This window comes from Anomaloglossus baeobatrachus, chromosome 3 (assembly GCF_048569485.1).
Source record: "Anomaloglossus baeobatrachus isolate aAnoBae1 chromosome 3, aAnoBae1.hap1, whole genome shotgun sequence".
Taxonomy (NCBI): Eukaryota; Metazoa; Chordata; class Amphibia; order Anura; family Aromobatidae; genus Anomaloglossus; species Anomaloglossus baeobatrachus.
In genome coordinates, this window is record NC_134355.1 from 477,614,437 (window position 1) to 477,630,043 (window position 15,607).

A 15,607-nucleotide genomic window follows, 5' to 3' on the forward strand; every position below is an offset into this window, starting at 1 on the left:
TTTGATGTGTAAGTGTAGGCAAAAGTTGCAATATTTTTGTGCAAACTCTGAGGCGCGCAAAATTTTAGCTAATTATTACACGGTTTTTAAACCAGTATTCTGGCATAAACAGCTTAAAGCCTCCAACACACATCCGTTAAAAACACGTATTTGTCGCTAGACACGTATTTTCCCTGCGTGTTGCGCATGGTAAGTACGTGTCTTGGGTACGTGCGGTCCACGTCTGTTCTCCGTGTGCCATCCGCGATAGCACACAGAGAACCGGTAATTTGCATACTCACGTGGTCTGCGCTGCGGTCCAGGGTTCTGATCTTCGGCTCCAGCCCCGCCCACTCCCTGCTGACGCTGCTTCCGGCTGAGCGGAGGGGCAGAGATTAGCGCCCGTGACAGCATGCTCACCTCCTTTACATGCTCATAACGAGCGGCGGCCGGCAGGAACATTTTGCAGCGGAAGAATCTGCGGGGCTGGTGGAGGTGAGTATGTGTTTTTTTTATTTTTAAATTGACACGTGTTCTCCGGCGCGTGTCACACGGAACCGCATCCACACTATATCCGTGTGGTACGGGCCGTGTGACACCCGTGCTGCTGGAGAATACATGGACATGTCAGCGTGAGAAACTCACGTACGCATGTAAGTACGGAACGGACACACGTTCTGTTCCAAAATACTTACGTGTGTCCAAACAATAATGAAAACATAGGTCCACGTGTCTCCGTGCCGCCGGTATGTAAAAAAACTGCCAAACACATACCGGAGGCACGGATGTGTGTCTTAGGCCTAAAGAATGGGCCCCATAGTGCCCTCAAAACAGAAATGGTCAAAAAGCCATTAACTAATTCATGCCATGACCATTTTTCTTTTCCGAGCTTTATTTTTTTTCTTATCCTTTCTCCAAGAGCCCTAACTTTTTTATTTTTCCTTCAATACAGCTTCAATATAGCTGTTTGATGGTTTTGTTTTTTCTTTACATGACGAGTTGTTCTTTTGAATTGCACTATTCATTTTATCATATAGTGCAGTGGAATGCAGGAAAAAAAATCCAAGTTTGGGGAAATTGGAAAAAAAGTGCAATTCCACAATTGTTTTTTGAGGTTTTTTTATTTACCATGTTTAATACACTGAAGATGAAAAGGGTATCAATATTTTGAACTTTACACTCTCAGGCTCCCAATCTCATCATCCACTACAGCTATGAACGTGGGACTATCATCATTTTAGACAATTATCTTGGCTATCTCATACATATATTTGACTTGCAACTATTTAGCATATGATTAATTATGCAGATTCTTATCAAGTCACTGCATTGTTGCTGTTTTGCTTCTGGTGATTGAAAAATCTTTTTCATTCTGTATACTACAAATTACAACCTTGTCTCACATTTCCTAATAGCTCAGTGTGTTATTAGGTTATTAGGTTGATTCCCAAGTGAAAGCTCACTGGTTTGAATGAAGGACCAGCTATGAAAACCAATTTCCAAGAAAAGAAAAACAGCATAGTTTAGCTCATTGATAGCAGTCTCTCAGTTTAACAATGTGACTATAGGATAGTGAGGGACAAGGTGCTCTATACTGTTCCTCACACTAGCGGACCCTAGGCTGTCCTTAACCTCTGGATAATCCCTGATGGTGGAGATGCTGGGGTCTCATGCCTTACTATTCTCCTGACAACTAATCTGTTCTCCCTCCCCCAGGGAAGGAAGGGGCAGGAGTGTGATGGCAATGTTGTAGGGGTGATGTGGTGCCGTAGCTATAGTCGAGAGATATCCTCCTGATGTGCACGTACCAACCATACTCACAGAGCAAGGGGAAAAAGGTTGTTGGCGGTGTCGATGGTGGGGTGTGTGGTCTTTGTGTGTTCTAGCCTTATCTGCAGCTAGGCCATCTTGCAGACCAGGATTTTTCCACCAAGGATTCACAGACACATATTCTGGTTTATTTTTCAACAGTCGTTTACTACCAATTATGCACAGTACTTCTGGCATCTGATTATTCTGGGCACAACACTTTAACATTTTTGGTACGATACATTTGACTTCAAAAACACACTTTACTGCAGGTTGCTCCATTGTTCCTGCTACTACTGCTGATGTTTGCAAATCCTCCTCTTACATGTTTGACACCCCAGTTTCACTCAAAATAAAGTTAGCAAGTCCCACATGGCCATTGTCTCGTCACTCCCACAGGGACCCCCTACTATTAACAAAACTTGTTTACTGGTGAGTCCATGTAGACCTATTCTCCCAAGTGCTAAACTATCACTCTAGGACTAGTACCACTGGAGTAAGTCACAATCTGGAAAACAAGAGTTCGGGCCTGCTACTCAATACTGTGGGATAGGGGTGACCCTCTTCCTGTCCTAAACTGGAGTCCTTCCTGTATGTTCTCAATTCCCAGGGATAACCCTGAGGATTAGGTTGAATTGACTTTGCCACAGACACCCACTTGATGCGGCACCCAATTTCTTCAGCCTCAGTTATCTAATTGCTACCTCTCACAGATATAGCTTTCTCTACTGTCTACATCTTACCAAATGAAACTTGGATTCAATCAGATTTTCCTCTGGCTCCTTCCACTATGGGCTTCCCACAGCACTTAAGTATTTACTTTCTCACCTTCCCTGTCGCTAGGCAGCACCTAACTTCATTATCAGGAAGCAGTACCTAAACGGCCAGTAGATGGCCACACTTTCACTTTCTGCATAAACACATTGCCTACATTAACACAGTTGAACTTAATATACTATAATGAAGATCAGTGTCTTCAAGGAAGGGCACACAGGCCTAGCACCTTTTTACAGCAACACAGATAAAGACAGACAGAGAAAAACACAACTCAGGCACACTTCAAACTCACAGGAGCAGCTGTTAGAGGCACATGTTGGCTAATTAAATTGGCTAATATGGGCAGGGAAAGCTGGCTCAGCCTATGAGCCCCCATCAAAGACAGAGACAAGACATATGTAATAATCTTCTCATTTCTCAGTGGAGCGCAGTGGTTTTTTGTGATCGTGGGTGAAAATTTCATTATTGACAGATTAAATCAGTTACGTTAGAAAGAAATATTATTTTTCTACAGCTCTAATTACTGTACAATTTAACCCCTTAGTGACCCATGATGTACTGGGTACATCATGGATCTTGTGAGGTTAATTCCCGCCCTCTGCCATGGGCAGGCCGCGGTGATCCTAGCACATATCAGCTGATTTCAACAGCTGACATGTGTGCCTGCTAGTCACGAGTGGAATCGCTTCCACCCGCGACTATGAACCCCTTACCCCTTAAATTTTGGCAGCGAGATGTTTATGCGCGCAGCCATTAGTATGACTTACCCCGCCCCCATCGGAAGTCACGTGATGTGATCATGTGACTTCCGGTGGTTGCCATGGTAGCACAGGGTCATGTGATGACGCCTGTAGCTAACATGAGTCACTTGCTCTCAATGCCGGAATAGTGACGGTATTGAAAGTAAAGCAGCATATCTGCAGATCTCAGCTCTGTAGCTGTGATCTGGAGATATGGCAGAGCGATCAGACTGCAGATCCATATAACCCCCTAAGGGACCTAGTAAAATAAAAAAAAAAGTTGAAACAACTTTTAAACAATTAAAAAAATAGAAACACCTGAAAGTTCAAATCACTCCCTTTTCGCCCCATTAAAAATTAAAGGGTTAAAAAAATAAAAAATATACACATATTTGGTATCGCCGCATTCAGAAATGCCCGATCTATCAAAATATAAAATCAATTAATCTGATCGATAAACGGTGTAGCGGCAAAAAACTCCAAACGCCAAAATTACGTTTTTTGGTAGTCGCAAATTTTGCGCAAAATGCAGTAACAGGTGATTAAAATGTAACATCTGTGCAAACAATGGTACCGTTAAAAACATCAGCTCGAGACGCAAAAAATAAGCCATCACTTAATCACAGATCCAGAAAAATGAGAACGCTATGGGTGTTAAGATTCGGCGCCGCCATAGCCGCAAGCAGCCTGCTGCGGTTCCTGTTGCTCCCAGGTGCCGGCTACCGTTTACGTGCCTTGGGTCGTCCAGCTGGCTGCTTCCTCCTCCACGTCTAAGTGTGGAGAGGTGGCTAGTGCGCCTGTGCATGCCGATTTACTCCAGCCAGAGCCTAAATCCAGTGTTTTTCCTAGTGAGCATGCTCAGCCTGATAGTGCCATTTCTGAGGCTAAGTCCTTGGTTCAGGTTACTGAGCATGCTCCTACACTTAGTGCAAAAAGCCTCTTTGCACAGGTACTTGGACATTGTGCCATGGCTGAGTCCTGTGTTGTGCCTACTGAGCATGCTCAGGCTGATTTCTGAGACTGTAGTTCAGGCTACTGAGCATGCTCAGGCACTTAGTGCATCAGAGGCTAGGTCCGGGAAGGACCTCACTGGGCATGTCCATGAGGTGGCAGGCCCTGATAGGCCGGCACGCATCAGGTGTCCTAATGATGTGGCCACTCAAGACTGGCTCGCAGAGGCCCGCACCTATGACTTGGCACCTCATCATTGGTTGTCAGACGATTACTGGTGAGGTGTTTGGGGTGTGGCTGCCATGAGGTCATCAGTGATGTGGCGGTTACGGATAGGCTGCTGGTGATGTCACTGAGGACATGACACTCTGCTATTGGCTCCTGGAGGTGCCATTGTGGTCCACCCTGGGTTTGGGGTTGACTCTAAGTAATAAAAGGGGCTGGAGACAATAAGGAGGTGCACAGTCTTCTCATATGCTTGTTGTGAGCACACCACCATGAATAGAGCCCATTGCGGCTACAGTCTGTTAGATTGAAAGCAGTAGGGTAGGGATAGGCGTCCGGTGCCAGTCACGTCAAGACACCCGTGGCTGGGCACGATAGGGTCAGGCGCCGTGCTTCTCTTCTACTGTCCAGTCCTACTAGTGCAGCCCAGTGGATTTAACTGGGCTGCGGCTGCTGCACCACCTGTCGGGCTGTGCCCCTTACACACACGGACAGCATACCCCAGGACCCCTGTGGCGTTAACAGGGAGTTCCTGGGCTGGGTGTGTGGACCCTGTTTCCCTCGTATTGGCTTCCCAACCACCTTCCCAACCACCTGGCCTGACGTATCCTGCACACACGTGGCCACTTGAGAGCCCCGGTGTCCAGAGACACTAATTGGGGGACCGCTCGGTCTGACGTGTCGTACACACATGGTTGACAGGGCGCATTCGCGGCAACCTTTCAGTCAACGCTACCTGGTCACCATCTGGCCTGACGTGTTCCCTGCACACGTGGTCGGTGTAGCGCCACAGGTACAATGAAACGCTGACTGGGTTGTTATCTGGTCTGACGTGTCCCTACACACGTGACCAGTTCCCAGGTCTCCAGTGTTATTTCAGAGCCACCCAGCTCTATATTCTCCGCCTAACCTTTGGGTTGCCAGCAGCTCCTTTGTCCCCTGGAGCACGGTGGACCCAGACTGGCGATTGGGATATATACCATCATATCCTAATCTGCCAGTCCCCCCGTAACAGTGGGTTTCAGAAAATGGCGCAAAACGTGCGCCAATTCTTTGGACAAACTTGTGAATTTCTTTTAACCCCTTAGGTACAAGTAAACCTATTCATGTTTGATGTCTACAAACTCGCACCATCCTGAGGCATCACACCAACACATCCGTTTTATTATATAGTGAGCATGGTGAATAAAATATCCCAAAAACTATTGTGCGATCACACTTGTTTTGCAGTTTTTCCTCACTTGGAATTTTTTTGCTATTTTCAAGAATACTATATGGTAAAACTTATGGTTTCATTTAAAACTACAACTCATTCCACAAAAAACAAGCCCTTATATGGCAAGATTGATGGAAAAATAAAAAAGTTACGACTCTTGGAAGAGAGGAAAAAAAAACGGAAACAATGCAAAACGCTCGGGGGCTTAAAAGGTTAACAAATGGTGCTAGAGAAGGATTTTATGATAATAATGGAGGGCAGGCAGGAAATTGACAGTGAAAAATATAGAAACTTTATTGATAAATGCTAATATACAGTACAGACAATGTTTGGACACACCTTCTCATTCAAAGAGTTTTCTTTATTTTCATGACTCTGAAAATTGTAGATTCACATTAAAGGCATCAAAACTACGAATTAACACATGTGGAATGAAATACTTAACAAAAAAGTGTGAAACAACTGAAAATATGTCTTATATTCTAAGTTCTTCAAAGAAGCCACCTTTTGCCCTGATTACTGCTTTGAACACTCTTGGCATTATCTTGATGAGCTTCAAGAGGTAGTCACTGTAAATGGTCTTCCAACAGTTTTGAAGGAGTTCCCAGAGATGCATAGCATTTGTTGGCCTTTTTGCCTTCTCTCTCCTGTCCAGCTCACCCCAAAACCATCTCGATTTGGTTCAGGTATGGTGATTGTGGAGGCCAGGTCATCTGGCGTAGCACCCCATCACTCTCCTTCTTAGTCAAATAGCTCTTTCAAAGCCTGGAGGTGTGTTTGGGGTTATTGTCCTGTTGAAAAATAAATGATGGTCCAACTAAATGCAAACCGGATGGAATAGCATGCCACCGCAAGATGCTGTGGTAGCCATGCTGGTTCAGTATGCCTTCAATTTTTAATAAATCCCTGACATTGTCACCAGCAAAGCACCCCCACACCATCACACCTCCTCCTCCATGCTTCACGGTGGGAACCAGGCACGAAGAGTCCATCCGTTCACCAAGTCTCTTCTGTTTGCTGCCTGTCCTTAGCAGTGGTTTCCTAGCAGCTATTTTACCATGACGGCCTGCTGCACAAAGTCTCCTCTTAACAGTTGTTCTAGAGATGTGTCTGTTGCTAGAACTCTGTGTGGCATTGACCTGGTCTCTAATCTGAGCTGCTGTTAACCTGCAATTTCAGAGGCTGGTGACTCGGATAAACTTGTCCTCCGCAGCAGAGGTGACTCTTGGTCTTCCTTTCCTGGGGCGGTCCTCATGTGAGCCAGTTTCTGTGTAGCATTTGATGGTTTTTGCCAGTGCACTTGGGGACACTTTCAAAGTTTTCCCAATTTTTCGGATTGACTGACCTTCATTTCTTAAAGTAATGATGGCCACTCGTTTTTCTTTACTTAGCTGCTTTTTTCTTGCCATAATACAAATTCTAACAGTCTATTCAGTAGGGCTATCAGCTGTGTATCCACCAGATTTCTGCACAACACAACTGATGGTCCCAACCCCATTTATAAGGCAAGAAATCCCACTTATTAAACCTGACAGGGCACACCTGTGAAGTGAAAACCATTTTCAGTGACTACCTCTTGAAGCTCATCATGTGAATGCTAAGAGTGTGCAAAGCAGTAATCAAAGCAAACGGTGGCTACTTTGAAGAACCTGGAATATAAGACATATTTTCAGTTGTTTCACAATTTTTTGTTAAGTATTTCATTCCACATGTGTTAATTCATAGTTTTGATGCCTTCAATGTGAATGTACAATTTTCAGAATCATGAAAATAAAGAAAACTCTTTGAATGAGAAGGTGTGTCCAAACTTTTGGTCTGTACTGTATATGGTTTTAGCAAGTTTGTGCTATCTCATCTGAGATCAGCATAGTGTAGACAAAGAGACTCTGAATTCAACAATGCAGCAGATCAGACACAAAGTATTTAGATTTAGGAATGCAACAAAGCTGAGAAAGCTACCCCTACCCACACCATGCTCTTTATATACAATGTCTATAGACAGTAAGCTGGTAATCACAGCACGGGGCGTGCCAGACTAGCTGATCTAGTTCAGCAAATGATAATCTCCTAAAAAACAAAAAATAAAACAAAAATTGCAGTAAACAACAGCACACAGTTTGATAAAAGACACATCGTTGAAATCTGTTTGTTAACCTCTACAGTATGCTGTCTTCATTTGCATACCAAAAACCTGGTAATAGATTCCCTTTAACAAATAGTCTGTCTACATACAGTGCATTGATTAACTCAGCAAACCCATATGTTTTCTCATTTTCTACAAAAAATAACCACTATGTGACACTTAATAGTGGAGGTATAAGGGAGCATTACGTTGATAATATTTTCCATCCAGTATGTTAAAGTCCTACAGGAAAAGAGGGAACCTCACATGTGTTTCTCCTCATGCTGCACAAAGTGAACAAGTCCCTTGCTTCCTCCTCCCCCACAGAGGTTGAAAAAAGATATGTATGTCTATGGGCCCAATATCTCAAGGTTTGTATGTCAGAATTCTGCATAAAAATCTTTAAAAATATCAAAATTATGATACAACTTGAGGCTGCTCTAAAATTTTGTGTGCTTTTGGCGATAACGCACTATTTTTGCCCAGTTCTGGCAAAGTGTGCACAACATGGGAGTGGCAAATTCATGATGACCGGCGGCATTCTTTGTACCGAAACGAAGTAAGATTTGTGGTGAGGTACATGGAGGGGCATGAATCTATTTAGATGCTCCTTATTTATTAAGCGGTATAAGCCTCTTAATGAATCAGGAGCATCTGAATTCATCATGCCCCCTCAGCAAGACCAGGGTGAAGAACAATGGACTTAATGATTCAGGGCCTGTGTCTACAAATGTTCCATTAGTCCAGACAATGTTGTTAGAATCCTCCCTAAGGCCCTGTGTGCAGGCTGTGGATTTACCGCGGATTTTGCCGTGGATTTGCAGCGTAATTGCTGCAGAAAATGTGTCTAACACTGCTGCAGTCATTCCCCAGCAAATCCTATGGGTTTTAAAAAAATGCTGTGCGCACACAGCGTTTTTTTTATACCCACGGATTTACATGTGGATTTTCTGCTGTGGAATTAATGAGCATGTCACTTCTTTTCCGCAGGTACCTGTGTTTTTTGCCATAGATAATGGTAAAAAGCGTGGGGACCAACTTGCGGAAAATCCGCGGTAAATCAACGGTAAATCCACGGCAAATCGTGGCAAAAATGCTGGTGTGGTTTTACTACGGGATTCTTTCAGAGGGTCCGTTTTTTTCTTAAGAAAAAGGCACTTCTAGTGCGCACATAGCCTTAAGCTCGCTTTACACGCTACGATATCGTTAACGTATTAGCGTCGGGGTCACGGTGTTTGTGACGCACATCCGGCGACGTTAATGCCATCGCAGCAGGTGGCACATACAATCGCAAAAGTGGCCAAAATCATTCGCCACGGAGAGGTCGTCCTGAATCAAAAAATCGTTAATTGCTTATTAGCGATGTTATTCGTCATTCCTGCGGCAGTACACATCGCTATGTGTGACACCGCAGGAGCGACGAACATCTCCTTACCTCCATCCACTGGCAATGCGGAAGGAAGAAGGTGGGCGGGATGTTACGTCCCGCTCAATTCCGCCCCTTCGCTTCTATTGGACACCTGCCATGTGACGTTGCTGTGATGCCGCACGAACCGGCCCCTTAGAAAGGAGGCGGTTCGCCGGCCAGAGCGACGTCGCAGAGCAGGTATGTGCATGTGACGCTGCCATAGCGATAATGTTTGCTATGGCAGCGATCACACAATATCACACGTACGACGGGGGCGGGTGCTATCGCGCTCGACATCGCTAGCCGATGCTAGCGATGTCGCAGCGTGTAAAGCCCGCTTTTACTCGAGTAATGTTACTTAACTACTATATGGTTTCCGATGAATAACACTTTTTTTTCTATTGGTCTATGATGTATGTAATAAGACGAAATGTGATTAAGTCATCATTTGATAATGTCTATACACATTGATCATTATGAAAAGCAAGTGTTCTAAAATTTTATGCAGTTATGTATTGTGGAATATTCTAGGATAAATACACAAAGGACAGAGGTCATCGTGTTGCCCAGGTGTTTAAGGGTTAAACTTTTAAAGACTACACCTTTTAAAAAATGAATAGGATTATCTCACTGACAATAACCAAATATTACTGCACGAGGTAATTTATAGAAAGGCACACATTACTCCTTCAGTGGCAACTATAGGTAAAATGTAACATTGCATGCTGGTCATTAAAATGAATAATAATATGCTTGCCGGGTGAGCAGAGATGTTTAACAAATCCACTGGGCTATAGCACACAGAAAACCCAGAGGGGCTTGTCTACGAATCTGAGCCTGGTCTTCTCCAGAGCCCGTAAAGCTGAGGGTGTTACACTGAAGGTAAGAGTCTGGGTGCCACCTCAGGAAGACTGGCGCTGCATCGCCTGGCCCCAGGGGTATGAGAATGACAGTCTCTGGCAATAGGTTGCAACAGCAGTAGGTGTTGAGATTCTTTCTGGGATGGATGGATTGATGAACAGATGGATGGTAGCGGCAGCAGTGGATGATACTTTGTGGCAGCGAGTATCATGGTAGGCAGCCGGAGTATTGGTTTGCAGCAGCAGCGTCAGGTAGAGGTAATGGCAGCAGCAGTCTGTAATGCAAACAGGTCTCAGCAACATAACTAGCACAATGTAACAGTGGCAGCAGCACAGTGCTAGGGGACATGAGGACTAGCAACATATGGACTTGTTGCCCAGGCACCACTGATAGGGTGGAGGTGCCTTAAGCACCTGCGGCCTCCCAGCTGACCTGGGAGGTTCTTCTGGGTTAGGCGGATGCAGGTCCTTTAATAAAGGGACGTGGCCATGGGTGTGCCCTACATCAGTCCGTAAGCCTGCAAGGTTTACAGACACTCCAGGAGGCAGCAGCATGGGATAGGGACAGGACCACCACCGCAGGAGGCCTGGAAAGGTGAGGTAACTGATGTCCTCACTGGGAGAGGGGAGCAGGAGAGTGCAAGGATGGCGGCATGGGCATTACAAATAACCATACATGTAAAACTTTTATGCCTCTAGTCCATCAGAAGGGCATATTGAGGTGTCAAATGGAGAATTTTACTTTAAGCCACCCATAAGTCCTGATAAGGTATTTGGACATGGATTATCTTGATGGGACAACAGCTTGAAAGATTTGTAAACATAAGGGTTTTAAACCATTGAATGTATTTATTGCCTATCCATCCATTGAGACCACCACACATCTTATCAAAAAGATTCTCAAAATACCATGCATGAATGGATAAGTCATATGCACATTTGGCTTCCCCTCCCTTCTCTCCTAAATTTTTCTGGGACTGACAAAGATTGCTGTTTTGACAATCCCATTGAAGTAAATGTATGAATGGACAGCATTGCTACATTCACACATGGAACCTTGGGATACCCATTATTGGAATTCCCAATTATCATTTAAAGGAGATACTACAAAAACAAAAGCAAAAAAACTGACCACCACCTCTGCACAGAATAAAACAAATATGCAACTTCCAATATTGTATTCTTCTGTATTCATTTGATTGTAAACTATGCATTCATAGCAGCTAGCACCTGTTCTCACTTGCTTTATTCATTTTGGAGGTGCTGGTCAGATTTTTTTTGTAGTTTATGTCATGATTCTGATTTGCGATGCTCTGTTCTCCCGCCGAGCCAATGCTCTGTTGTTGTATTATGCTATGGTGGATAGGTTTTTTTCCAGCCTCGGGTCCTGCGTTTGTGGTGGCAGGGGTCTGTTCAAAGGAGCCTTGTTTCGGGTGATTGCTCTACTTCATTAGGTAGCAATCTCACCTGGAACACCGCAAGTCATAGTTGCTGTTCTGCAGCAAGTGCTTCTGGCTCCCTTAAATGTACTGTTCTGATCGTGTCTTTTGACCCCATACCTTAGTTACCCTTCTCTGCCCATGCCCCTGACTTTGGCGTTACATCCTGGGTCCTGACCTCCGGCTCGTACCCTAACTTTGGCTCCCCTTTCTCAGATGGTTCCATATGTGACTTCCTGGTATCTGACCTCCGGCTCATACCATGACCTCGACTCCGCTTTCTCCCTGTGTCCCAAACGTGACCTCCTGGCTCCTGACCTCTTTCTTGTTTGACCAATCCTCTACTAGTTGTATCTAGCGACACCTAGTGATTGAACTTCACAGTTTACTATTGGAGTAAAAAATTGACTACCTCCTTATCTGACTGAACACTTCTTCTCCCATTAGCGTAAGGCTGTTTTTAATAAGTGCTAGATGCAACTTTCCCTTTAAATTTGTAGGCTTTTAACCCAGGAAAGACATAATATTAGGCTTGGCTCCCATCAAAGAAATGTTTACCTTGTCATGGCTTGTTGACTCTCATGAATTGACCAATTTATGCGCTAACGTCCTTCATTTTTCTGTTCTATATAACAGTAATGCAGTGGAAGTTTAAAAAAACCAATGTCTGAATAAATCTTAGCACTTACAGAGTGCTGCTCTATTCTTTTGTTTTGTGTTTATTTATAGGAGATAAATGTATTTAGTTGCTGGACCTATTTAACATGATCTGGCAATTGAAATAAAAGCACTCTAACATATTATCTTGCAATAACAAATCACCCATGAACTTCTGTTTGGGCGTTCTGTTCCTCCATATGCTTCTGCTATCAGTTTTTTTTATATAAGATATGTTATACTAGTTTTCGGTACAGACTGGCTTAAAATCCACTGTTTAGTTCCATTTTTATTGATTAATGATCTTGGACTCAAATATTTAATAGTTATGTAATGTTTAATGTTCTTATATGATGACTACTGGAAATGAGAGTATTTGAGTGGAATTTAATTTTCTTAGAAATGTACAAAACTTAATTTTCTTTAGAATGCATATTTTTTGGGGAATTTACTCCACGTGAATTCAGCAACATTACGGCCTGCTGAACTGCAGCAGCCTAGCAAAAAGCTATAAAATAAAAATACTGACCCCACCATCATCCTGTTCTACCCCCTCAGCTCATTATCTGGTCCTCTATTCCTTTTCATTTTGCTTTCCCATGTTGTAGGCTTTAGATGATGTATGTCGTACCATAGTGATGTGCTCCACACTGTGCACAGTGGCCTCGGAGGCCTTGTTGGTGTTGTAGGACAAAACATAGGGTAAAGCAGGCAGAAGAGTTTGCGCAATATTGGGGAAGGCAAAAAGAAGAGTCTTGGAGGACCGGTTGACAGTTAGTGGGGCAACAAAACACTAAACTGTGAGGTATTACTTTTTTATTTCATTTATTTTCAAATTCTACATTTAATATGCTGTGGAGTCTGAAGAATAGCATGCAAATCAAATTTCTTTTTAAAATTCAAATTGTCTCTTCAGGGAAGAAGGAGAGAAACTCTAGTTACACCTATTGGAAGCAGCAGTCCTAAAAGTCAAAATTGACCCTTTAACTAGCCTTTTCATATGACTTAGGATTTATGCCAGATCAGAACTTCAATTTGCAGACACAGTTTTTCGGGCTGATTGCTCCTCGTCAGTGCAAAGTATGAGATCTGATCTGGCTGTATGAGAAGCTATAGTAGGGTCTAAGGGGAAAACTTTTCTCCTTGCGGAGACTGACAAACCTATCTGCTGCCAGTGAGGATTCTTATGTTGCAATACTCCTCTGGGAAAAATTCTAATTGTTTCTTCAGGGAGGAAGGAGACAAGCTCTAGTGCCACCTATTGGAAGTAGCAATCCTAAAAGTCAAAATTGACCCTTTAATGAGCCTTTTCATATGACTTAGGATTTATTAAAATTCAAGGAATTTGACCAACTTGAATCTTGGCAAAGTTTATCATCTTTACTGATTACACATCACTTGTAATTTATATATGCGACTTTTATATTCCATTGGAAACACAAACTCAAAAAGTGAAAGAACCCGGTGGAGGAGCCACAACGGGTTCACAGCCGCTCAGAGCACATTGTGACAAAAAGGAGAACTGGAGCAAACATTGATGAAGCAATATCACAAGTTTATTATACAAGATTTCAAAGTGCAATACAATGAATCACATTAATAATAATATATAGAAAAAGGAGAGGATGGGGGACAGGTGATATGAGCAGAACAGTAGCCTGGTATAGACAAACAGGAAAAAGATGTTCCCAAAAACAAAGGTAGGGGCTCCTAGATCCTTGACATACAGTAAATTGATGAGTAGAAAGATGAAAATAAATAGATAAGCTGGATAAAGAGGTCTGAGGTCGTATAGAAAGTAAATCAGTATAAGATTGCTCTACCAAAGAGATGGAACACTGTATATATTAAATACAAAGTTATCAAGGAGGCCAAAAAAGGAGGGGGGTATGAAGGTCGTGAGTATTAATAACCCTTATGAGGAGCTATGTAGTTGTTATATAATATCCAGAGGGACAAAGAAAAAAAACAAAAAATAGTAGTACGTGTCGCTCGGGTAAGAGACGACAGACCCTGTATCCATGGAAATGGGTAATCTGTGGGTCAGGGTCAAAACAATATATATATATAAATTGTCCCAAAGAAGAGTAGAACCTATAGGGGAAAAGGCAGATTGCATACAAGTGCAAGATATGTAGAAGCACTAGAGTAATGGCCATCTGGTAGGCACCTAATACAATGAGTGGCAATACTGAAAATAGTTCAAAGAAATTATCCAAGGATACATTAAAGGTGTATTAGAAAAAATCAAGTGTCCGCGGAGGAGCTGGGCAAAGTTACCCGTAAGGGGGAACATAATTACCTGAGTCCGGTGGTAAGAGAAGGCCCGACGTACGTTTTGCAGCTAACAGCACATCGCTTACCGCTTCATCATGGGGGAAAGTGAAAGGTGATGCACATGTCCGGTTGTGTGACTCCTAAATACTTCTGCGGTATTTGGAACCGCGAATAGGATTCACAGTTCCGGAGGCAGTCGGCACATGCACGAGCCAGCCGAAACGCCTTCCGTTACACAACCCCGGCAGTCAAAGTGGTGCATGCGCGGGGGCCCGAGCAATAAATGCCCGAGCCACCGCGCATGCGCGGACTCCATGGAGATGCCGGAGGGCGGCCAGGGGACGGAGAGCGGGTGCGCACATGCGCACAAGACTCCAGCAATTGTGAATGGACGAACAGATATGTTGGTGTCGCGGGCGGAGGAGGGGACGCTGCGCTCACCCACTGCTTGGGTCCGGCTGCTGCTGCTCGGTGGTGGCTCGATCCCGGGAACTCGAGCGGCGTTCCTCGCCCGTGAGTGAAAGGGGGTGGTTTGGTTTTAGGGATATTTTCCGTGACGCCACCCACGGTTGTGGTGAGATTGGTGACACCACCGCTGCTCTGGACGGGGATCCTGGTAGCGATGACGGGGAGCAGCTTGGATGTTGGTTCTCCCCTCCGTGGGTAGGGGGTTGGTTGTCCCGGGGCCCGGTGAGTGGGTAGGGATGTATGGCAGGCAGGTTAAGGGGCCTGGTGAGGTGCAGGGTCGTGGGGACAGCACTGTGCCGCATGGCACGGTGGTACTCACTCAGCCAATGACGAATGCAAAGTCTCCGGTAAAACAAACGGCTGGATGGACGGGTCCCACAGACGGCTGCGGTGTTTCTCCTCCCGGCAGGTTGATGGTGACTGCCTTTCCCTGCATCTGTGTTGTGTTACGGTTCCAATGTCTTCCCACCGGTAACCCGCTCCCCAGCTTGGATGGAGGCTGAGGGAGCCCCTTTTGCCCGCAGGCTCTGGCCCTGGGAACTGTAGCCTTGGCAGTGACTGTGTTTCCCTCTATGGTTTGAGCAGTTGCCTTCAATCGGGTCTTGACTGCTGGGAAACCCCGGAGGTTCCCTTCGCTAATGGATTTGACAAATTTAACGGCGACTCCTAGCCTTGTCGG